This window comes from Lissotriton vulgaris, chromosome 8, assembly GCF_964263255.1.
Source record: "Lissotriton vulgaris chromosome 8, aLisVul1.2, whole genome shotgun sequence".
NCBI classification, from domain to species: domain Eukaryota; kingdom Metazoa; phylum Chordata; class Amphibia; order Caudata; family Salamandridae; genus Lissotriton; species Lissotriton vulgaris.
The window spans coordinates 1,431,720,902-1,431,746,741 of NC_141696.1; the positions used below are offsets into that span (position 1 = coordinate 1,431,720,902).

The 25,840-nt window shown below is 45.9% G+C and overlaps 1 protein-coding gene across 4 annotated transcripts in view; it reads right to left on the reverse strand.

The window, feature by feature from the left end:
• Positions 1 to 25,840, reverse strand: part of BCL9 (BCL9 transcription coactivator) — an 823,614-nt gene that overhangs the window by 380,900 nt on the left and 416,874 nt on the right. The gene's annotated exons all lie outside the window — the stretch shown is intronic.

The following is a 25,840-nucleotide window of genomic DNA, read 5'->3' on the forward strand; positions in this document are numbered from 1 at the left end:
AAGAAACAATCCGTCTCTTGTACGTCCACATCCAGACTGAATCTCTTGGCCGCCCTTTCCATGATATCATGGAAACCTCCGATATCTTGAGGAGGGGAGGTAGATTTGAGTGGTTCAGGTGATGCAGCTGAAGGCAAAACGTATTCGTCCCATTCCTTTCCCGAGGCATCATGAACTAGCTCTCCCTCTTCGGGCTCTTCATCGTCATCGGAGTCCGTTAGGTCGTCCCTAATAGTAACCACCTGCGGAGATTTAACCCCTTGATCTTGAGGGGCAGGTGCTTTTTTAGGTGTCTGCATGGGAGGCGTGTGCGTAACTGGTTGTGATGAGTTCGCCTCTGGAAAGCGACGATAGTAGTCATTTAGCATCAATCTAAGATCAGACACAAGGGTGAGGGGTATAGAAACTGTCTCTTGACGTTCTTCCTCCCTTGAGTCCTCGTGCTGCTCTTCTTCTTCTTCTTCATAACCACCAGATTCCTGGAATGATTCATATCTGGCAGATTGTGGCCTGTCCTTGAAGGAAAAACTTTCCTCCTCATCCGTATCTTGGCTTTTTATCTGAAGCTGAGAAGGGCTGTATGCGGCACCTGAGGACTCCTCTCCCTCCGCATCCTGCTCCAACAGCGATGATGGCGGCAATGGAGAAATCTTTGTCCAAGAGGAACTCCGCGGACTTACTGATGGTAGCCGCACCTCTTGTCGATTGAAAAGAGCGTATGGAGATCATGGTCTTCGATTGAGGAGAACTGTAAGCTTTAGCCGTTGAAAGTAAGATTTTCGTCGACGGAACCACCGTCGACGGGACCACCGTCGACGGGACCTTCGTCGACGGGACCTTCGTCGACGGGACCCCCGTTGACATTCGTGACATCAAACCTGTCGTCGACGGAGTCGTCGTCGTCGTCGACGGTCCTGACAGAGACATCTTACTCATTGATGTCGTTGCCGTTGACGTCGTGGTCGTCGACGCAGCCTTAGACGAAGCTGAAGACGACGGAACAGAAGTTTTCACCACAGACTTAGGAGCAGAAACCATCGAACTGGTAGAAGGTGCAGATCCAGGTACTTTAAGACTTGACTGCTTCTCCAGAGGAGTAATAGGAAGAGAGGATGTCGACTTTTCCCTAGATTTACTCCTTTTAGACTCCACTTTCTCCACAGAAACAGAGGCCTTTCTTTTCTTGGGAGTGGATTGAGAAGATTCTTCCTCAGAATCTGATCCTGATGTGGCCTTCTTCTTCTGAAGCCATAACAGTAATCTTGCCTCTCTGTCACGCTTAGTTTTGTCAGAAAATTTTCTACAAAGCTTACAGTCCTTCACCAGGTGTTTAGGGTAGAGGCAATAAAGGCAGTCCTCATGTGGGTCCTCAGAGAAGAGTCTGGCCTTCCCACATGATCTGCATGGCCTGAACAGCCTCTTCTTAGAGCTTTCAGCCATCATAAATAATATGAATACACACAATACCTCAAGGTAGAAGACAGGAAAACCAGGTTCCCAAAGGGTCAAAAGTTCACACAGGAACAGAAGAAAACTGAGCAGAGCTCAGGGAGACTCCTTTCTCACACGAAGGCGGTTGGAAATCTGGAGGCAGGAAGCTGCTGCTGGGGAGTGTGAGGGCAGGGCAGCAATTCTGATTGGCTGGCTTTTGGACCAAAACAAAGAAATGGTCTGGTTACCAAATAGTACAGCCCCTATGGGGATTTTCTATGCAGTTTTTCTTCTCTATGATACTGCTTGGTCATTCTGTTACCGTGAGACTCCCACCATGACGACGGGGAAGATACAAGCATGTGAATCTATGAAAGATGTAATACTGGAGAATACCTACTATGGACAGCCGGCAGAATGTCGGGCGGTCCCAATACTAGATACGATGGCGGATGGACTGAAATCCGTCCGCCATCGTAATCAGCCCCTTAGTTTTGGCCCAGGGGATTCAACGCATGAACAGACAAACCGTAAATTTCCACGTTACGGACGGAGGACAATACAACATTGACATCTCAGAAGCAAGCAGAACTTAACTAAATGTAACAAGGATGACAGTTATTTTTGCTGTGTACAGCACTGAGCGCGTTAGAAACAATACATGTTTATGGGGTTACTGCCGTTTGTTCCTCTGTGCATCACGTGAATTTCTAATTAATAACAGATTCATATCAATTTAAATTGTTTATAGGTGAATATGAAAGTCGTGTGAAAACGTAGTACACAATAAGGCGTGCGATCAGCAGGAAGAACTTAACAAGGATTCTTAACACAAGGTAGCGGTGAACAAGTGTAAATTTGTGAAAAAGCACATGGTATAATGTTTGTTGGGTGATAGGTCAAATTGTTCTTTGGTGTATTCTACTTTCCAGCTGAGTGTTTAGCTAGCGACAGGCTGGGCTGCTTAACACGCCAGCATTCAGGCCTGAGGCGATTGGCAGCTGGCCCTCTCTGCGAAGACCGGTGTGAAAAATAAACAAACAATACATCAACAACACGTGTACATTTTCACTAGCATCAAGTTCAAACGATGGGCGTACATTGCTGGTTGCCTAGTCAGTGAATTTAAGACTTTGTTACCCCAATTCTCTGTTAGGAACGTCAAAAATTCCAAACAGTTTTCTTTGGGCAGAACATGGACTTGTAAGTGGCCCTTTCTCAATGTATGTAAATGTTAGTTATCATACATTTTCTGAGCAGACAACAAAAGAATTTTGTGAAAAACACTATTTATTGTACATACTAGATTTCTATCTTCCTGGGCATTACACATTATAATACTAAGCATTTAAAAGTTTTTAAAAGGCCCTCAAAGATTTGCATCAACAGGGCCCTTTGCTTACTTTAAATACTGAGCAACGTGTTTTGCAGATTTAAAAAAACAAAAAAAACAACGAAGAGGTGGTCTTTCCTTTTTAGAGTTGGCTTTATTAAATGACCCTCTTCTTTAGTTAAACTTTTCAGGCATCTAAATGTGATAAGTAACTTTAAAACTAATCTACTCAGGGTCTAACGTTCAGGTTGTCTGTATTTTATCGTGAATAGCTTTTGCACCAATACTGATAGCATTTTAAGTATATGGCAGTCTACAGACGTCTTCCTCCAGCTTAAAGCAGGCAAAATACACGCAGCAACAATGTTAGCACTCTGGAATATACACCATGAGCACGGCAGTAGAGCAAGCCTCCCAGACTCTCATGCCCCCCCCCCCCCCCCCCCCTTCCCCCTGAATACCTCAAGACATGCATCATTTAGGTCAGGCATACTTACAAACATTTCCTCAGGGGCAGAAATGCCCAGTCTAGGTTATCAACGGGGGATGCACAGATGATCGTGGGGGGGGGGGGGGATGTGATATGGGGGCGGTGAAGGTGCTGCTCGTTAAAACACTACGGGTTGGAGGACCATTGAGTGTGCTAAAAACCTGGGTATTAAAGGAGTGAAGGTGGTGTATGTTACACCTTCCAGCCTGAATAGAATTGGTGGTAGCTGCATCCCTAGTACTGTTGGGACAGTGCAGGGTGCCCGTACGTCGTCTGCTGCACGTCTGTGGTCGTGTGCCTTCCTGGTGTTCATGTACTTGTATAAGCAATGTGTCCAGGAGCATAAAGGGCATCCATCTGTTGGACTGAAGTTTTACATAAATCTTTTTACAGTTGCCACAACTTCCTGGTACCAGCCCAGTATATCCATGCCCTGTCACACTTCACTTGCTAAAAGTCGTAAAAATGTTTGTAGCTTCTGGATGCAGAGTTTGGAATCCCTGGTAACAGTGCAGTCGCCAGGCAGGGGTACTTCACCTTTTGTTTAGAAGCTTGTTTACCATTGTTCTCTAGATGCCCAGCTCACCGCAGGCTTCTCTAGTAACAAACATTAGAAACTGTACCTCGGGGACATTTAACAGACAAAAGCATCTCCTTCTGCTGCGGCACAAGCAAATGATGTCACAGAGGCAGAGTGAGTGGCGCAGGTAAGCATGCACAACACTAATTGTCTGTGCATGCCCCTTTGATGCTTTTACTGGCTAATGCGGCCCGAGTAATCACAACAACAGAAGAAAACAAGCACTGGCATAGCCAACAGGTTTCGCCTTTGGGACCTTATAAGTGTCTATCCATGCAACAGTTGATGTTGTTGAACCAAGGATATTGTGCTGCATAACTAAATACTTATAAGGTCCCAAAAGCGAGACCTATTGGCTATGCCAATGATAGTTGTAAATGTTTGTTATGGAGTTTTTTGGTTACACCTAGTTAAATAGAAAAAAAACAAAAAAACAACATTGGGGACATATAATACATTCTCTTTTACATCTGGCTATAACCATGCCACCATTGTGATTACAGCATACAGTAATCGTTAGGAAAAACGCTTCTCTATTTTCTTTCCACAATGTAATTTGTCAAATATGTTCACAACTTTATCAATGTTTTGGCCACAAAATGACATCACTTATTTCCATATTACACAATGTGAGAAATAAGTCAACTTGTGTGCAGCATCTACGCTGAAAACCAGTGACACCTCATAGCAAGTATATCAAGGTCTAAAACACAGGAAGCCAGCAGAAGGGTACAGCAAAGCAAATATACTACAACAAGCCCTCCCTGTGCACTATCCAGATTTCCAAGCTTTACTTTGAAGGCCATCTATAGTAACGATGATGTGAATAATCATCAGAATATTAAAACTGGCTGCACAGCAAACCTCACCTAATCCCTCACGTGTCTTTGGAGGTGAATGCTCCTTAGAATACAGTGAAGATAATTCGGCAGCACACAGCGTGTGCAAAAAGTGCACCTAAAAGTAGAAATTATTTGATAAAACCTTCGATCTTGCGCATGAGGAAGCTGCATCCCGATTCATTTAATTTGAAAACAATAGTATCTGCATTATTGGATTAACGCAGAGCTAGAACGCTGAAGAATGTAACTGACTGTAAGAGCAGCACTGAACCTAACTCAAGGAAAACCCTTCAAACGATTCATAATCTAATATCAGAACCATTTTACAAAAAGACAGAAAAGTACGCATTATTAAAATCAAGTTTAAAACAATTGGGCAGAAATTAAATTGGTTTACTATCGGTTTAAATTCTTTTAGAGCACCATGTGCCCAGTGATTGGGAGTCCAGGCCAAACCAGAAGGTGGCATTGAACCCACCCGAAGACTCGTGCCTCATGAGTGGGTGTTCATGCCACCATCCGAGCCTGCAAGCAGTTTTGGTGCTTCGTCCCTCATGCAAACGGAAAACATGCCTTCTCTGTGGTGTTCACAAACATGACACAATCTGACATGAATTCCTACCCAATGGTGTCATCTCGAGCAAACCCGCCTGTTGTATCTCGGCGAAAGCAGCTGATCCCTAAACTGGCCCCAAGCTGCTCTTTCAAAGAATGCATTTACAACAAGGGGTGGTGAGGGACAGAGTCTCTGAATTAAGCAGAAAGCTCTCACCCAGTCAAGAGATCAGGGCTAGATCCAACACCGTTTTTTAGCTCACTGCACCATCCCAGTTTCAGAACCTGGCTGTATGCAAATTAGTCTGTTCCTGTCCCAGTGCATGATGGGAACAGGGCAAACCAAACTACAAAAGCCAATTCTTACACTGGGAAGGAAACAAGCTCCCGGGGACCGGTTTCTGGCATTACAGCCGTCTTCGGCCCGGTTTGCTTGAATCCTGATGGTGCAATGAGCAAGGGTCTCACATCTGAGAATACCCTTCCCCGGTAGCTTGTCTCCTTTCTGGTAAAGAATTGGCTTGGTAGTTTAGTCTGCCCTGTTCCCATGATGCACTGGGCCAGGGACAGACTGATTTGCATATAGCCAGGTTCTGAGCTGGGATGGGGCAGTGAGATAAATAACGGTGATGGATCAAGCCCTGATCTTTGGACTGGGTAAGAGTGGTCTGCTCAATTCAGACACTCTGTTCATCACCACCCCCTTTTGTAAATCGATTTTGGCCACTATAGGTGTGGCAGGGTATACTCAGACATGAGTCCCTTTCTCACTGCTCCATCAGGATTCAAGCAAGCCGGGCCGAAGAGGCTGAAATGCCAGAAACCGGTCCCCGGTAGCTTGTCTCCTTTCTGGTAAAGAATTGGCTTGGTAGTTTAGTCTGCCCTGTTCCCATGATGCACTGGGCCAGGGACAGACTGATTTGCATATAGCCAGGTTCTGAGCTGGGATGGGGCAGTGAGATAAATAACGGTGATGGATCAAGCCCTGATCTTTGGACTGGGTAAGAGTGGTCTGCTCAATTCAGACACTCTGTTCATCACCACCCCCTTTTGTAAATCGCTTTCAAAGAATGCAGGCTTGCTAAACTTCTACCAAAAGCAAGCTATATTTAGATTATCTGCAAACTGGATTCCCTATGCACAAGAGATGCAAGGCAAGCATTGGCTGCGCGGAAGCATAGATGGGGGCTGCAGCGAGAGAGAGAGGCGCGGAGGGAGTTGTGTGCGTGCACGCGCTGCAAGCGAAAGCACTTAATGAGCCATGACGGCTCGTAACAGTAAAACAAGGCTTAATGAGATAAGAAAGGCAGATGGTGGCTGCGTGAACGCGCACATGCACCCAAGCTTTAGGCCAGGAAAAGCTTGCGGGTAGCACTTTGAAAACCCCCTTACTAAAAGTCGAGCAAGCAGCGCATGCGCTGCTCTAGGCTAGACCTAAAAATTGCATCAAATTTGTGACTGCGGTTTTCAATGGGTCCGCATGGAAAGGCCTGGCGGGCCACAAGTGGCCAGCCGGCCGTACTTTGAGGACCGCCGATTTAGGTGGTCAACTGCTGTACTCCATCCTATTGTCGACCAAGACCACAGGGGAACTATAGAAGACCTGCAGTAGTAGCATTGCAGGCTGCAATCAAGAAATTCAAGCAGAAGACTAGACACAAAGCTTTTTTTTCCGGCTACAACCAAAGGATCTAGGATACCATCCCAATCCATATTGGGTTACAGAAAAGAGGTTAAGTACCTTTGCTTCATGCAGCTCCTTGGCACTACACAATGATCCAGTTACTGGAAGCCTCTACAGTGACCTTTCTTAGCTTCCCTTCATACAGTGTCCCTGACACCAACATACCTCTTTAAGCAACATCTCATCACAACACTATTACAAAGTTACCAGTTCCACCTAAAAAGAAAAGAAAGCTACTGCTGCATCTGCTACAACTTATCACTAGAAATAAACCCATCGGGGGCTTGGCTACCGCACCGAGCAGGATGGCGGCTCCAGCGTGGAGGTAAAGCAAGGATTTCGACCACTAGGAGTGCCACCTCAAGGTTCGGAGGACAGCGGACATCCTCCGGTTTATGGAGGCTCCCAGCTGGTCTGTTTATAGAGCGCTGAGCTCAAGTAATTATACTAAATTGGCTGCTTCTCCTCACGATTGAGGACAGCCGCCATTTTGTATGCACGGTGCCCGTCGTGTCAGAGGTGTTTTTGGTGAGTGATATCCCAAGGTGCTGTAGGCATCCCAATTTGATGTTTCCATATTTTTGGGCTACAGCATAATTACAATGGAGGTTTTTTTTTCTTTCTTACATTATGAACTATCCTTTGTTGACATCCTTGTTCATTCTGAGCTATTTTTCTCCAGCACCCCCTACACCTATCTCCAGTTTCACTGCTCATGTCTAAGCTTAACTATGGGGGGCGTGGCTTGGACGCCGATCGGGATGGCGGCGTGAGCTCGCAGCTCCGCGCGGAATCCCGCTAATTCTCCTGTCTTTGGCACCCTGGGCGACCAGAGGTCGACGCTCCTGCCCTCTGAAGGGTGAGGGGACAGCCGGGCACAGACGGAAAGTTGCTGGGGGACTGCTGGCCCCGAGGAGACCGAGTTGGGCGACGGCCGAGATGTTGCCGAGAGTGAGAAGAAAATGGCGCCGATGAGGACGGGCAGCCCCGGACATCAACTTTGAGCCGAGTTGTCGCCGGCTGGCGGGAGGCCCTACAGCCGATAGATCGAGACATTGGGGACAGAGGCGCCAGTTCCTGAGGTCGGAGAACAGTGAACTGCCCCGCCCGGGCTTTGTAGTCCCTCGCTGGCCGCCATCTCTGTCTCCTTCTTCCCCCCTCAGGCTTCCAAGGGGACCGGCGGAACAGTGCCCACCACGCTGGCCATTGGTCCTGAGGGCATCGGTGGCAGCGCTTGACCCTGCTCAGTGCCGGGTAGTTCGCGCCGGATTACGAGAGCAGAAACTGGTCGGCTTGCTGGCCTGTGACGCAGTATCCTGAAATGGCGGCGGCCGGAGGGCTGGTGGCCGAGGAGCGCGCTGAGGGGGACCTGGCGGCATCGTCCCGGATGGACGAGACTCCCCCGCCGGAGTTGGATCAGGAGCAGCGGCAGCACCGACGTCTAGACGCCATACTTGATGCGATCACCTCGACCAAGGAGGCGCTGCACCAGGACATTGCACAAGTGGCCACGGGACTGGGGCTACTACGAGCTGACCATGCGAAGCTGGCAGATAGGGTCAAGGACCATGATCAGTTGCTGTTGGACCTGAAGCCGTCGGTGGTGACCGCAGAACACAGGATCACGGATATATTGGCCCGGTTGGACTCGCTGGAACGACGGGCGGAGGATGCAGAAGGCCGCAACAGGCGAAACAACGTGCGGGTCGTAGGCCTGCCGGAACGAATTGAGGGGGAGGATGCGGTGGCCTACATGGAGAACTGGTTTCGCACAGTGGTGGCACCGGAGGGGCTTACTCCTTTCTTTACTCTGGAGCGAGCCCACAGGGTGCCCGCTCGCCCGCCAGGGCTTGGCCGCCCCCCCCCCCCCGACCGATGGTGGTGCGGCTCCTCCATTATAAGGACAGGGATCTCCTAATCCAGCGGGCTAGGATGTCGGGCCCGTATGAGGTGGAAAACAGCAAGGTCACGATCTTCCCGGACTACACTCAGGCGGTCCAGAAGAACAGGGCATCGTTCCTAGCGGTGATGAAGGAGCTCCGGGAGGAAGGCATCCAATATTCCTTGCTCTACCCGGCCAAGCTGCGGATCATACTTGACGAAACTACGCACTTTTTCCAGACCCCAGACGAAGTTTGGCAATGGCTGGAGTCGTATAGAGCGGGGACGAACAGGTCACATAAAAGTAGGCGAGATCAGCCTAAGCAGCCCCGGATCAGACAATCGCAGCGCATCAGGTCCCGCAACAGGCGCCAGCGGGAGAAACGGGAGGCTCAAATGGCTGCGGAAAAGAGAGATGCGCTCGCAGCGACGGCGGCCATTACGGGGTCGCAATAGAACAGTGACCGGGTGGAAACGGACTCGGGCGGAGAAGGCAGCAGAACGGGAGAAGACCTCTCAGAGGCGGAAAGCTCGAAGGGGCCGGTGGTGACCCCCCAGACTTCTGATGGAATATTTTGCGGTTGAGACTGTGCTGGGACTTGCTCGAGACCTAATGGTAGGGCGGTATCCTGTTGGAGACGAGTGGGTTGCCGGAGGGGGGCTGAGCACGCAGTAGGGGATGAGGGCGCGGGGCGCGGGCTCCGCTAGCTGGGGTCGGCGATAACTCACCCCCCTTGGGCCCTTAAGGCCTGCTGTGGTGGAGACCACAAGGTAGGAATATGGGTAGTTGGTTCGAGGTTTGGATTGGGGCTGACATTGGGTTTGTAGGCTCTGTCCTGGGGAGTGGGGTTTGGGATGTTTTTTTGTTCAGGGTGTGTTCTGGGGGGGGCAACTGCTTTGGAAGGGATGTGAACTTTTGTTATTTGGATCGGACTGCTCGATGTTGGTATGGGGACATTACCTAACCTGAAATGCCTGACGTGGAATGTCCGGGGGCTACGAACTATGGTTAAACGCCACAAAGTACACGCATACCTGGTGCGAAGAGGGGTACAGATTGCTATGCTGCAAGAAACCCATCTGACTAAGAAAGAGTGCGCTGCGTTGCAAAAAAGATGGCGGGCCAGGTGTTCGGCACCACTTACTCAGCGTATGCCAGGGGGGTACTGATTTGGGTGAGAGCGGGGATACCGTTCCAGGTGCTGAATCAAGTGGTGGACCCTGATGGTAGGTTTGTAGCAGTGGAGGGGAGGTTGTATGGAAGGGATGTGGTTCTCTGCTGTGTGTATGCGCCAAATACAGATCAGGCTCGATATTTTGATGGCCTCTCTGGGTCCTTGGCTTCTTTCCTGGCGGGCCCGATAGTGTTAGGGGGGGACTTCAACTCGATTACGGATGTGGCTCTGGATAGGTCCCATCCCCCCCTAGTAGACTCCCCGGTGCGCAAGATGGCCATGCACAGGAAGGATTGGCAGGACAGATGGGGGTTGCTGGATGTATGGCGGGAGCAGCATAGGGACACCAGGGATTATTCCTTTTACTCTGCTCTCCACGCGCTGCATGTGAGGATAGATTCGGTGCTCTGTAGTGGGTCCCTAGCCCCACTGATCTCTCATACGGAGTACTTGGCCAGAACCATCTCAGATCATAACCCCCTATTGGTACACATTCAGTGGCAGCGGGAGCGCTCGGCGATACCAACATGGCGGCTTCGGCCGGAGACGCTAGAGGACTCAGTATTCCATGACGCTGTCCAGCAGGGTATCGGCCGTTACTTTGATGAGAATGAAGGCACGGCCACGAGTCGGTCAACTGAATGGGATGCAATGAAAGTGGTGGTGAGAGGGGTGTGCCTGGGTAGGTTTTCGAATGCTCGTACGACTGTGTTGAATGCACTTGTGAAAGCGGAAGAGACTTTGAGAGATGTGGAGCGCCGCAGGCCGGCCAGCCCGGACTTACAGACCCAGTTGTTGGAAGCGAAGGTAGTGGTCGCCGCCGAGACGGAACGGTTGAGGTGTTACGACTACAGGCAGTACACCATTAGAGCGCATGCAGAACGGGACAAGGTGGGCACACTCTTGGCCAGACTTGCTAACCCGGAACTTAGGGGTTGCCCGATCCTTAGCATTAGCAACGCACAGGGGGACATGGTGTATTCCCAGGCAGCGGTGTTGGAGTGCTTTCGGGTGTACTATCAGGAATTATATCAGAGTCAGTTGGGAGTGGAGGTCCAGGACATAGCGGAGTACCTAGGGGCGAGGCAGCTTCCGGTCCTAGATGAAGAGGACGCGAAGGAGTTGGGTGGCCCGATCACGCTCACTGAAATACGGGTAGCTATTAAACATATGGCTCGTAATAAAACGCCCAGGGTAGACGGGTTACCAATAGAATTTTATCAGCAGTATGCCGACAGTTTGGCCCCCAGGCTCCTGGTGGTGTACACGGAAGCTTTTGAGACAGGAAGCTTGCCTGGGTCCATGCGTGAGGCCTTGATTGTCCCGCTCCTGAAGCCTGGTAGGGATGCAACGGATGTGAGGTCCTATCGCCCGCTGTCCATGTTGACGGTGGATTACAAGATCCTGAGCCGGATACTGGCCACCAGACTGGCCCCACACATGACGGGCCTGGTGCACCGGGATCAGGCTGGGTTTATCCCCACGAGGAGCACGGCGCTGAATATTCGCCGCCTGGTGGGGATAATGGACGCCATCTTGGATGGGGACGGGGCCCAAGCGGTCCTGTCCGTGGACATCGAGAAGGCCTTTGACAGCTTGGAATGGACCTTCCTGGATGGAGTGCTGGAGAGGTTTGGCATGGGCGAGGGGTTCCGCCGGTAGACGAAGGTCTTATATGCCTCGGCGACGGCACGGTGCGTTTGGGTGGACTGGTATCTGCGGCATACCCGGTGGGTAGGGGCACGAGACAGGGGTGCTCCCTTTCCCCCTTATTGTTTGCGCTGGCGATGGAACCCTTGGCGGTCCATGCGAGGTCGGGCGACAAGTATGCGGGAGTAACCAGCGGCGGGCGGCAACATCACATATCGCTGTATGCGGACGACCTACTTCTGTATCTCGATGATACGGCGCGGGCCCTGGAAGGAGCGATGGACCTGTTGTCGGAGTTTGGCCGGCTGCCGGGACTTAAGGTCAACTGGGCGAAGACCTGTGTGTTCCCGCTGAGAGCGGAGTCGCCCTGCCCATGACTTAGGGGTGCTTTGGGAGCCATCTTGCCTCACTTATCTGGGAGTTCGCATCTACCACGCGGCCGCGGACCTATTGGAGGGCAACATCGGTCGGTGCGTTCGGGCGCTGAGGGGCAGCATGGCCTTCTGGTCGACCCTTCCGCTGACGGTTCTGGGTAGGATAGCTCTTTTAAAAATGGTGGCGCTCCCCCGCTTCCTGGATTACTTCCGGACGTTGCCTATCTGGATTCCTCAGGGGATCTTTAGAGACCTGAGGACGATGATTATTGGGTTCGTATGGGGGCATGGCCGCCGTAGAGTGGCGCTGAGCACGCTGCTTCGCCCCAAGGTCGAGGGGGGCATGGCTGTACCCGACTTTGAGCTATATTATTTAGCGGCGCAATTGCAGGTCCTCACGCAGAACCTGGCCAGGGTGTTTAGGGGGCCGGAGGCGGATCGAGAGCAGGGGATACAACGCCATGTGTTGTCCTACATCGTTATGCAGCAGAGACTTGAGTTGCGAGGCCTCACTATGGAGGAACGGACGCTCAAGCTGTGCTGGCAGAGGAGCCTTAGGAGAGCGAAGGCGACACGGCCTTATGCGCCGGAGATCCCGATCGGTATGCTGACGGCCTTGCCGCACGGGGGTGACTGGTCCCCATTGCTGGATTGGGAGGAGGCGGGTCTGCAGGTGGTGGGAGACCTGTACATCGATGGGGCCCTGGTGCCCTTTGAGGTGCTTCGGGAACAGTTCGGGCTGCCTGAGGGGGGGTTTCTCCTACACGCGGCGGTGGTGGCGGCTATACAGAAGCACTGGAAAGGGGGGCTCATGGAACCGACCACGACTATGGCGTGCCAGTATGTGGTGATGGCGGCGGGCACGTTCAAGGCTGTGACATGCCTCCATAATAGGATGCTGAACGAGGGACTGGAACCGCTCCAGGGGCTCAAGGCTAAATGGGAGGAGAGTGTGGGCAGACCCATTCCAGACACGGCGTGGAGTCACATATTGCGGCGCACGTGGAAGGGCACGAGAAATGCGCGCTTCCAGCAAGTGCATTTCTATGTGCTCCATAGGGCCTACCTGACCCCCGAAAAAATACGGCGGTACTTCCAGGTACAGGACGCTCGGTGCCCGCGGTGTTCGTCTCTAGGAGCGGACATGGATCACTTGCTCCGGAGGTGCTCGCATTTGGAGGCCTACTGGGCGGGGGTGGGGGACCTCCTAAACGAGGTGACCGACAGGGAGTTGGAATTTGATATGGCGGCGTGCTTGCTGCTCTGGTTCCCGCACACCAAACACACCAAGGTGACGAGCAAATTTATTGATCTGGGTCTGATACTGGCGCAAAGAGAAATAACATGGCATTGGAAGTCCAAGGGCGGGCCGTCACTGCGGAGATGGAAGAACGAATTGCTGCGGTGGTCTGAATGCGAGAGTGTGCTCCGGATGAAGCAGGCTGTTAAGCTTGGTAATGAGAAGGCTTTGGATGCAGCGCGTGCGTGGGAGTTGGTGGTGCAGGCTTTGCGTGATTCTTTGGTGGAGGATGAGGACTGAGGGAATAGGACCAGTGGACACTGCGGGGCAAACGAACACAGAGTTGTCATTGACACTGTAGTGGATCTATCCAACACATCAGCACGAAGCACACACCATTAGCAGTTGCCGGGGTGGGGACATGGGGGGTTGTTCAGTGGGAGTTTGGGGTGGGACAGCAGCCGGGAAGCTAGTTGTCTGCAAGGGCGACTTCGAGTTAAGTGGGTCAGTTAGGTACCGCGCGGAGCTAGAAATGGTGGGGAGGAGCGGCCAGGTATGATGGGCCCCACAGCGCATGGGGAGGGCCCTGGAACGGACAGTAGCATTGATCACGCAAGCGGAATGGCTGACGAAGGCATTGTTGAGGGTGGGGGGGTAAAATGCAGATACGTAAAACGATCTTTCGACCATGGTCCCTATGGGACGCTCAACGTGATGTGTTCCTACCAAGTAGAGCATTATGCCGCCCGGCCTCCGGGATGCGGGCTGAATGGTTGTGTATGATATACGCTTTACTGTTGATCGGGGGGGATGTCACGAGTGGACTGGTTGATTACTTGTATTCTGTGGCTTCTAACTCTGCAATAAAAACAAATTTAAAAAAAAAAAAAAAAAAATGTCTAAGCTTAACTATATAGGTATGACCACTTAATGTCACGCTTAACGCTTAACAAAAGGTACCACCATCGATATCCTACTTCATGTAACATGCATTTTGGTGATGAAGTAACCTTCCAGGATTGGCTTTTTCAGTCATACATACAGGTTACTACTGCTTCCATCATTTGCTTTTGCTTGCTGTCACTCGTCCTCAAATTATTTTCTCGCCAGCGAGTTATCTTCTAGAGGGCTGCGACTGCTTCACCATACTGTGCATGAAATTACTGTTCACACAGCTAATTTTTCATAACTTTGTTTAACTTGTACTTGGGAAGGATCTCATTTTTTACAAAATCATTCTACTTCCAGTCGTCAAACTTATTTTGTTATAATGGCCAATGAATCCACCCACTCTGCGAGGTAATCTACATCAGGCGCCAAACCAAAAAAAGTCAAGAATGATCCTCCAGCCTGTTCAGTCTTCTTCCAATCCGGTTTTGGTTTCCATCTTGGAGGAAATTTGTGCCTTAAGACTATTCAGGCCTGCCACCAATTAAAAATATCAATTGATTGAAGACCGATGGATTAACATGGTAAAATGTCTGAAATGGAACAGCAAATCAGTCACCTTCATAATGCTACTACTAAAATCCCCTTATTGGAGCAAGAAATTTATCGGCTCACACTCCACAACGAGGACTTGGAAAATCGCAATAGAAGGAACAATCTTCGCCTGTATGGTTTACCGGAAAATATTGAAGGTCCGGATCTCCTTTCCTTCTTGAAGAAATTCTTAGCTGATCTTCAATCTTCATCTCCCCTCAATATCCAAAGGGCTCTTCGCCTACGCCATCTTCAACCTCACTCCACTAAATCACATGGCATTATTATGCAGTTTCTTGAGTTTACGGACTTGATGCAGGTTCTTAAAATTACTAGGGAGAAGGGTTGTCTTGTTTGGTCAGGCATTAACATCTCTATCTCACAAGACCTCTCTAATGCTACCAATGCCAGGTGTACATTTCTATCCCTCCAACCTCAACTGAGACCTATGAATATATTCATTATGGCATCTTGCATCCCACGTCTATGCAAAATGACACATGAAGGTGTTTCGCGTACCTTTGACGATCCTCTCCAGTGAAAACAATTTCTACACTCCATTACTCAATTGCAATTGACGCATCTACTCTAGGCTCTTGAACTTTTTGTGCTCCAACATTGTTAAACTGCTAGTTGCTATGGTTTTGAAAATGTTACTGTTACTACTGGTCTAGCTCTTTTTTGTATTTCTTATTTATTACGATCTTTTGCGGTCTCAAAATCTATTTACTTCCCTACTATTTTACATATCTTCTACTATTCTCTCAACACAAAGGGTATACAAACAAGGCAGAGGGGAAGAGGATAAGAAAAGTGTTGTCTGTCTTGTCATTTCTATGCAGACAAGCCCGGTTTCTGTTTCTTATTATGTTTAATACAGATCTGGTTTTTTGTCTTTGGTCTGTCATTGCTTACATCCTTTTCTCTAACTCTTTCTCTCTTTGTTTTCTCCCCCACCCCTCATTTTTATGATCTTTGCTCATCTTCCCTTAACTTTTCTTATTTACATAGGAATATTTCTTTATGTCTTTGTGCAATTCTCCTTATTATGTATGATCCTTTATCATTTAATTCCCACTTTTTCTATTTTTGTTTACTTGTCTTTGATTTTTCTCCCAAACATTTTTTTAAAAACTCTTTATTCTAGACTGTTCAGTACGAAATACAGCAATTACAAATTATTATATGCATCTATCAGTCATTATTTTCCGTTTTCTCCCCAACAATAATCGTTGACGGTTTCCATAATTACAATGTCACATCGCATATCAGAGAAACAGTCTAATGCACTCAACCATCGCTGACATGCTACTTATTTTCTACTGTAGAGAGGATCAGCAATATTCCTTTAATACAGTCATGCATAACAAAAAGGCTAACAACCTCCCCTCCTGCCCTCCCCGACACTCCCAGCCTATTCCCTCCTGTCTGCTGGTCGCAGCGGAAACCTTCTATGGGCTGCCATCTAACTTTCATTGCAAGTTTTTACACTGTAGTGTAAGGGTTTCAAGTAGTCTGTATGCTGCCTCGGGCTCCAGTATTTCCCATCAACATAGCACTGTGTAGTTATCGCGGTCTGTCTCCCTGCGATGGTGTAAGGTCTATCCATTCCAGAGCCATCAGCATGACCTCCCATTCCTGTGCTATAGGATACTTCCGTTGACCTCTCTCCTCCTCCCTTCTAAGAGCTGTCCCCTCTGCTCGGCCCCACCTCACTAGGTCAATCTGCCACAAGGCCGTGCTGGGTGGCCAGGGGGATTTCCATCTCATCGACAATGCCCTGATTGCTAATAGAAGGGCCAAGTCTAGAAATTTCAGTTTAGTCTTCAGTGTTTTGGATCGTTCACGGGACCACACTAGGCAGTACAGAGCTTCCTCAAGCACCGGCAGGTGGGTAATGGTTCGTAGTACCTGGCATATCTCTGCCCAATATCCCCGTAGGTGTATACAGGACCATAGCATGTGGAGTAATCCAGCCTAGTCTTCTCCACAACGTGGAGAACAGTGGGGGGTGGAGGGTGGGGGGGGGGTTGGGGGAGTCCAGGAACTCTTGGGAGCACAATTACTTGTATAAATCTAAAGTTAACATTCCGCGTTACCCTCTTGGGATGCCCAAGGATAACCTGCCATGCCTTATCAGTCAATACCGTTTCCGTATCCTGAACCCAGGTATCCCGAAGTGTAGTAAGCGGAATTGCGGAGTGTCCTCTGATCCCTGTGTATAGCCAGTGCACCAAATGTCCCCCCCACTCCCATATAATATAGCAAATGAACCAATTCGTGTTGCGTGGGTTGGAGTCGTTGTGGTGCCCAGGTATTCCGAATATAATGTGGCATGTAAGAAATATAATCTAGGGGGAGCGCCTGTGATCTGTATTTTCTCCCAAACATATGAATATGTCCTTTTTGTATCATCTTAATTCTAAATGACTCTGTATCATTAACTATTTTTTACTATTCTCTATATTGCTTATAATAAAGTGATCACTTCCTTCAATATTTATGGACCAGTTAAACCTGACCCAGATTTTTGGAATAAGATTAAACTTAAATTATCTTCCATTTCCAATCCCAATATTATTGTTGCTGGAGACTTGAATAATTGGCTTGATCCTTTTCCCGATAGAAAATCAAAATGCAAAATTTCAACCGGACAAATCCCATAAATCATTTCAATCTGCTATTGCCTATCATCCACTTTTTGATGTATGGAAAACCTGCAATCCATATCAAGATGAATTTACTTTTTTCTCTAATGTTCATCATACAATGTCACGTATTGATTATATTTTGGTTTCAAAATCCATTTTACCCTCTGAAATTGGATTCATTTTTATTTCGGACCATGTCCCTGTTTTTTCGTCATTTGATCTCTCCCTTACCAATTCTAAACATGTCCGATGGAGATACAACAACTTTCTCCTATCCGATATCTGAAGCTACCTCTTTCATAAATGAATTATTTCTGTTCAACAAAGCCAGTTATACTCCTATCCATAATAACTGGGACACTGTTAAGGCATCCTTTAGGGCGTTCACAATTATATACACGGCCAATAAGAAGACATTACTAAACTCCAAGTATCTATCTGCTCTCAAACACGTTAAATCTCTAGAACACTTTCTTTACATCTAATTCTCCTTCACACCTTCGTGACCTCATTAAGGCAAAATCTGACTTAAATAAATTAACTACTACTGATGCTTGCAATATTTTACTTAAAATAAAATCCCAATTTCACGGGGGTTAAAATAAAGCAGGTAAAATGTTGGCTAACTATTTAAAAATTAAAACAGAAAAGAAAACCACTGGCCCTATCCGTAACACTAATCTTTCTTTGATGATCCCTCTCCCCATCTCTGCCTAATGAAATGTCCCTTCTTGAAAAAGATATATCACTCCAGGAGATACTTAATGCCATTAAATCCCTGAGGAGGGCCAGGGCTCCTGTCCCGACGGCTTTTCCATTGAGGTAATCTCTTCTTTATCCTCTATTTTTGCCCATCGTCTCCTTGAACTTTTTAATTCCTTCATTTCTAAATCTAAACCTCAGAGTTCCTTTTTAGATGCCCTCATTATAATTATCCCTAAACCTGATAAAGACCTTACCCTCTGTCAAAATTAACGCCCAATCTCATTAATTAATTATGATTGTAAAATGTTTGCAAAAATTCTTGGTTCTCGATTGGATACCGTCATACCCCTGCTAATCAAACCAGACCAATCCGGTTTTATCAGAGGTCGGCTTACTTCTGATAATGCTAGGATGTTATCTAATGTACTTTCATTAGGGAGAAATTATCCTGACCCTCTAGCCACATTATATCTCGATGCTGAAAAAGCATTTGATCGTGTAAATTGGCCATTCATGTTCAAAACTCTTCACTGGTTTGATTTTGGCACTAAATTTACTTCAGTTATTAAGTTGTTATATCTTGAACCCTGTGCACCTATTGCTGTTAGTGGTCTTCTATCCCCCGATTTAATCTTACATAGAGGTACCAGACAAGGCTGTCCACTTTCCCCTCTTATTTCTTTTAGGTCTCGAACCTTTCCTTGAACGCATCCGGCATTACCCCCTAATAACAGGTTTTAAACATAAATCTCATTAAATCAAACTATCTGCTTAGGCAGATGATATTTTGATCGATCTCTCTCTCTAACCCCTCTAACACTTAACCCCCATTCCTATACAGCTATACATTTAATTAACATTCTTGGTTAACTTGATTTCAAAAAGTAAACCACTTCAATTGGCAGCAGGATCATCACATACCTAACCTAAAGGCATTTACACTGGCTTCTGCTGATGAGATTATCGAACTACACTGCAAATAGTTAGTATTCTACATAGGCATAAGTATATATTTCTATATTTACAGAGTCCTTGTAGTAAAATTGCTCACTCAAAAACACCTTTATTTCGGTATCTATTGGCAGAAGACAATTTTAATTAGAGGAAATAATTACTTCTTTCTTTTCTTACTTCATTATCTATCGACTTTCAACATCCCTTGCACAAAATTGTCAATGTGGTGAAGCCACTTATTTCTTATCCGTCCTCCTCTTGACAAATTTCAAGGACTTTATATAAAGACCCTCATATGGCCACATGGGGTATTGTTTGTTCCAAGATGCCTGTGGCCACAATGTGACAGTTTCAGCGCATAAATTGTATCCCACAAAAGTGTGATCGTCTGATCATCCATCCTCTATTTATAGATTATGTTGCCCCATCGATTTTCTTTTTAGTGGCTTGTAGTACAAGCCAAAAATAAGATCATCCAGATCGGCTTGTACTACAAGATACTTTTACCTGACACGGATAAGAAATTCAAAGGGGTCAACCTATACCAGAGAGAAGTCCGATAAGTACTACAAGACACTCGGCACAGACGGTCTGAAAATATCACTCCTAAAATATTCTAATATGTCTCATTAGGCCATCCTTCGGGCCGATAGCACATGCTAAATCACAATGGAAATTTTGCAGAGCAACTTAATGAATTCATAAATGGTAACTGATCACTTCTATCTTCCTAGAAAAGTACTGACACAGCAAGCGTCTTACTGTAGTTTGGACTCCTCATTTTCATTAAATAAGTAAATGTAAGTAGTCAACCAGGATCACTTAAATGGATCCAGCAAAGACCCAAGTGGGTAAACTGAAGACAGATGCCAATATAGGGTGGTTGGTCAGAAAAATACCATAGCCACTTCTTGCTCCTCTCCCTCAAAGAGATTACTTCAGAGAAACCAAAAAGATAAATAAGTGGTCACAGACATCGATAACGTGGAAACCGCCACTTTAACTGTTAAAAGAGCACTTTCCAGGAAAATGTGTAGGAGATCAAGAAGTCAATAGACTTGCAAAAAACTAACAATGATAAATAGGAATTATAGACAAAGCAGCCCCCACAAAACAGACAACATATAAATATTAAAATGTGACAAGGTTTACAGTTTCCTAAAAGGATAAAGGACTTAAAGTAGGGATTCGCCCCAACATCTTAAACAAAAATCAGAAACCTTAGATTTTAGAGTTGGCACTAATGCTATGCACCCCTGCTCCTATTTACTATCACCCCTGAACAAAACCAAGTTATGGGCCCCTTTCACAAGCATCAGCCTCACATTGTATATAAACATGTCAAGACTCACATCTAATTTTTAATAGAGTAAGGGAGGGGGACACCAGTATAGAGTCCAGCAGAGGTGAAGATAATACTTCACATGCCTGCAAAAGGCTTCCCGCACGAGCTTCAATCCTGCCTCAGACCAGAATTCCACTGGTTTTTAGGGCTAGGTTTCACACTGCATCCAACCACTTGATCATTCGAGCAATTTAAGCCATCCGAGCCATTTAAGCCATCCAGCCTGGCTATCAGGTTAAGAGTGTGGTCTGCTTGGGCCTGGAAAGGGCCGTGGGCCAGAAACTCCTCCTTTAAAACTCCCGGTAAGAGAAAACATTCATAAAATATTATATCTGTTACTATTACGTAAACACACTAGATTCACACTTCTTATACATATTTGAGTCACTACTACTAAACTACCCTCAACAACATAATATCCTCAGAAACCATACAAACCACTACACGTATACCACACAACCTATCAAAAACAACAAGCCAACTCTAAAACCACAACCCAAAAGAATTGACAAACACAATATCACTCGTCAGAAGGAAACTAAAAAAAACAAGGGAAGGCGGGAACGTACGTTGATTAGCTTTCGCGATTGTACGTCAGTCCAGACTCTTTTACACCCCATTCAAACTGGATTTGATGCAGGAAGTAGTGTCTCTTCCTAAAGCCAGTCCCACGAGGACCTCAAGAACAGACAGGCTGAGAGGGCCCTTAGCCTGCATCTGGCCCTGTACTTGTACATACATTTGAATAGAAACAGCACTTGCTGCTTTATGCTCCTTCTCTCAGTGTCTTTTGGAATGCTACACATAATATACTGTTCTATGAAAGAAAGTACAGACTCATCTGTGTTTCTTTCAAATATAGGTGCATCTTCTACCCACAACAGCATGTGGATATGAAGAGCTTTCTTAGTGTTCTTTTTGAGGAAAGAAATCAGTAATTTCTCCAAGAAATTGATTCTTTTTTTAATTGCAGATGAAGGACAGCGTAGTTTCGTATCTGTGCCTAAAGTATCTGCAAATATTTGCTGGATCCAAATATCAAAGTTCTACCGGTCTCTTGAATTGGATGCTTTATTTTTAAAGTTTGCTTCTGTCAAAAAGTCATGCAAGTCATCATATGGATATTCTGCATATCTCGGAGTTAGAAACCATGTTGGTGTTCCAAAATTTCACCATCCTGTAATTAGTTAGATACACATTGTGTGCAGTTTTGGTTATTTTGGTACAATATTTGATTTTCCCCACTATTTATTAACTATTCTTTCAACATTACATCACTTTTGGTAGATAAGTATAGAACCGGACAACAGTAAATAGGGGAAAATGCACCCACAGAAGCAATTTGTACAGTGAGAAGCATGTGGCATTTCGCACAGCAAGTAAACATCTCACAAGTTTTTGAAGGCAGGTGCTATTGTAATAACTGCAGCTGGTGTAGGTTTCCTAAGGGCACTGTACAGGTATACTGTCCTGCTGCACCTACTTTGTCCTACACGATTTCGTTGTGGCCCCTTTCTGGAATTGCTTTTAAGTGCTTCCACAAAGAATTTCTCCCATGTACATGACTTTTTCTAGGGCCTCTAGAATACTGTTTGCTACAAGTATCGCAGTAGAGATATATATCTGTAACCTTTTTTTCCCCTTGACGGTATTGTAAAATGCTTCAAAACATCACTGTTTTGTACTGCCTGAAGTACTAGTGCTCACAAAGTGTATTTGTAACTAGTTAAATCAGTATGTTTATTTGTTAATGGTTTGGATTAAATTGATTTGTAAGGAGTTAATAAAATGTATTGGTAAAGTTATAAAAATGTATATTATTAATTTTAGTTATAGGTCACAAACACACCCATACATGAACTCTTACGCCTATAGTCATTCACACAGGTACTGACACATACAGCCACTCAAAATCCCATAGTCAGTCATACACCCACTTACACTTAGAAACTGGTAGTTAGCATCATACAACCACATTCACACACCCACTCATACACACACACACACCCCGATACAGTGACTCAAACACCCAGTTATACAATGACACACTTAAACGCTCAAACATATACACAATACAGCTACTCTAATACGCAGTCGCTGATAAAGCTACACAGAGACTAACACATTCATGCACAGACCAATGCAGCCACTGAAATGCACAGGCTCATACGGACAGACCCAGCCGCACTCCAACACAGAAACCAATACCTCTGCAGTGCCTCTGGATAACTGCTTGCCGCAAAATTGCACTGCACAGAAGTTTCCACAAATCACTTTCTTTTCATCAAGGTAGTGTCTTCCTCTCCATCCTCAACTGGTGGTAGATGCAGGATCACAACCCTTCTGGAGACTTCCCTGGAAATGTAGCTTGTTTTGGGTGCTGTTTCCATGTGCATGGGTGGGGTCCTAATACATCCAATCAAAAGACAAGGTTTGGATGTGTTTGAGCAAATTCGTGAATCTGGTCCGCATATTCGCGGAACTCGTAAATTGGTGGCTTTGTTGAAAAACAGATATAAAGTGGTTCATATATACACATACTTGTAAAATATGCTTACAAGGATGTCATGGACAATGGAGGGCTGTACATATTTGTAGTAATTTATAACATTTTCGGCGGAAATACGGATTCATTCAGATCACAAGATCAGGATTAATAATCATAAAGTAGTATTTATCTAGGTTTAGGGACCGGTTAAGGTACTGTGGTATCCCCTAAAAATGATGTAAATAAATGTTATTTACGTTTTTTGAAACTCCATATAGTTTACATTAAAGTACATGTGATTTTTTTATTTTTGAAAGCACAAAATATATTTATAAATAAAAATTAACAAAAAATGTCTACAGTACAAATAAAACAAAATAAAAAGTCAAAACAAATTGTAATTAAGGCTCCCGGTTTTCAGTTTTCACAGATTTTTCAGATAATTACAGACCGAATACAAAGTGTTTACTGTTTGTATTTATTTTTAAAAGCGGAAAAATGCAGATAAGTGTGCTTCTTGTAGGTGACTCTCCATGTGGTTTTTCGTGAGTTCTAGGACAATGGCTGAGCAGATAGGTTGAGATATCCCTAAATGCAAGTGTATGGTATCACATTGTAATGCTCATATTTACCTGAAGGTGTAGTGTGTTGCTATTTTTGGCTACTTAAATTGCTAATACGAGACAGGCAGCAAAGTAGTAGTGCAGGTTTATCAGTTAAATAAATGTGGAAATATACCATTTAATGACTCCATATTCTCAAAACACGAAATAAATATGGATAAATACCAATAAGATGGGCAAAAAATAAATATGGATAAATACAGACTGAAATGTTAAAAAATAAATACCATAAACCGGGAGCCCTAATTGTAATATACTTAGTATTAACACCATCGATGCTAGTGTTATTTTCCTCCTGTGCTGACATTTTGGTTCTTCCATTGTTCATGACGAGCTCAGCTCGTCATGAGTGTATGGAGGTGTACATCATGACGAGCTGAGCTCGTCATGAGCGTCGAAGGAGTTAAAACAAACCCTACATTTAAACTAAAAAAAACTAAACATTAGATTGGCAAAATACTTTAGATTCACCCACACCAAAAAAAAAAGAAAAAAAAGAGTTACAGGGACTTTATAGTTGGGCTCAGATTTCAGTCATACAAAACCATTGAAATTTAGCAGTTCTAGTTACCCGAGCGAACTAAAGCTTACGCCCACGCAAGGCACTGCTTATGTCCTTGCATATTACATCACTCATGACATTATAGTGACATTACTGATGACATCAACTGAAGAACCATTCACACATCCATTCACACCCACACCACCACTCACTTAACCATACACCTACTCAGAAAGCCACTCATTCGCTCCATACAGTCACACAGCCATAGTGTTACAGCCATTCACTAACCCAGCTACTCACACACCACTCACTAATGCAACCATTCTCTCACCCACCCACCCACACATCCATATTTGCACTCATATGTCCACTCACTCATGCAGTAGCTCAGACACTCACTCGCCAAGAGAGCCACTCACATCCACTCAGTTAAAGAAAGACCCATTCGCTCATCCCTACATCCACTTACACATGCAGTTACTCACCCCTACAGCAAGTCACCCATACAGCCACTCGGTCACCCCCTCACTAAGCAATACATCCACTCACAGAGCTACTGACTCACACATAAAGCTACTCATACACCCACATATTCACCAATACAGCCACTCAGACACATATAGTCACAACCACTCAGATCATAGGTTAGAAATTGTATCACTTAGTAGTACAGAAAGAACAATAATTTAACTAATGCAGTAGGTTAGTATATATCCAAGTCTTTATGAAATACTTACACTCTTTGGATTATGCAATCAGTGATGTCATCACGGATATCAATTGAGATGTCAGTGATGTCACTGACCATGTCATGAGTGATGCAATATGGGAGGGAGGGCATAAACAGTGCCTAGCTCAGAAAACTAGAGATAGTTATAATAAATAATAATAAAAAAAAGAAATAGTACTGCAGTCGTCAGTAGGTAGTTAATAGTTAAGACATAGTTTCCACAAATAAAGCGCGTTTTTGTTTTGGTACGGACGTTGGTGCCTTCTGACAAACCTTCACTAATTTTTCTAGGACTAGTACGCCAAAATATTTGGCTGCTTGTCAGGAAAGATTTGGGTTTCTCAAAACGTACTATACTCATGCAATTTCCGATTGGATTTTAGACATGGCTTTAGCCAACATCGCTGAACAAAATGACCCCAAATTCCGCAGAAAGGCAGATCTTGGTCCAGAAAGAGCTCTTTCTGCAATTTGGTGTAAAAATGTTCAGAGGTTTTTGAGTTATTGAAGAAAAGAGTATTTATAGATATCTAGGGGGCGCGGACCCATCGCGGATTCAACAGATCTCCTGGTGAGATCTGATTGACTGTAACAAGGAGGCAATGACACCCATCCTGAGAATCGAGCCTGTGCGCCAAAAAACACCCCCTCTCCCCAAAAAAACAAAACAAATGTAGAGCAGAATAGGAATACTCTGCCCCACCAGACCTGGTGGCGAGATCCCCAAAAATTTTTTTCCCTTTTTGTTTTTTGTTTTTTTAATTCCTGCTAATTCATGGAGGATCCATAGGACCTTTGGGGTGTTGGCCACACAGGCCCTGTGGCTGGCCCCCTCTGCGCACAGCCAAAGGCGTGGAGTTGGCTGCATTGGGTTGGGCTGCATGTGGTTCAGATTTGACAAACGAAACCATAGAAAATCAGTTATACTTAAGAGTTCTCAAGTAGCTATAACTCGTGTCCTAAGGAAACTATAACTAGCACCCTCTCCATGCACGGTTACCTGCACCATATATATCACTCATGACATCTTCTACGACAATATTGATAATGTCACTGCAACATTTACAGTAAAATTAACGAGAGGGGGGCGCTAGAGGGCGCGCTGCAGAATGGCCGCACTGA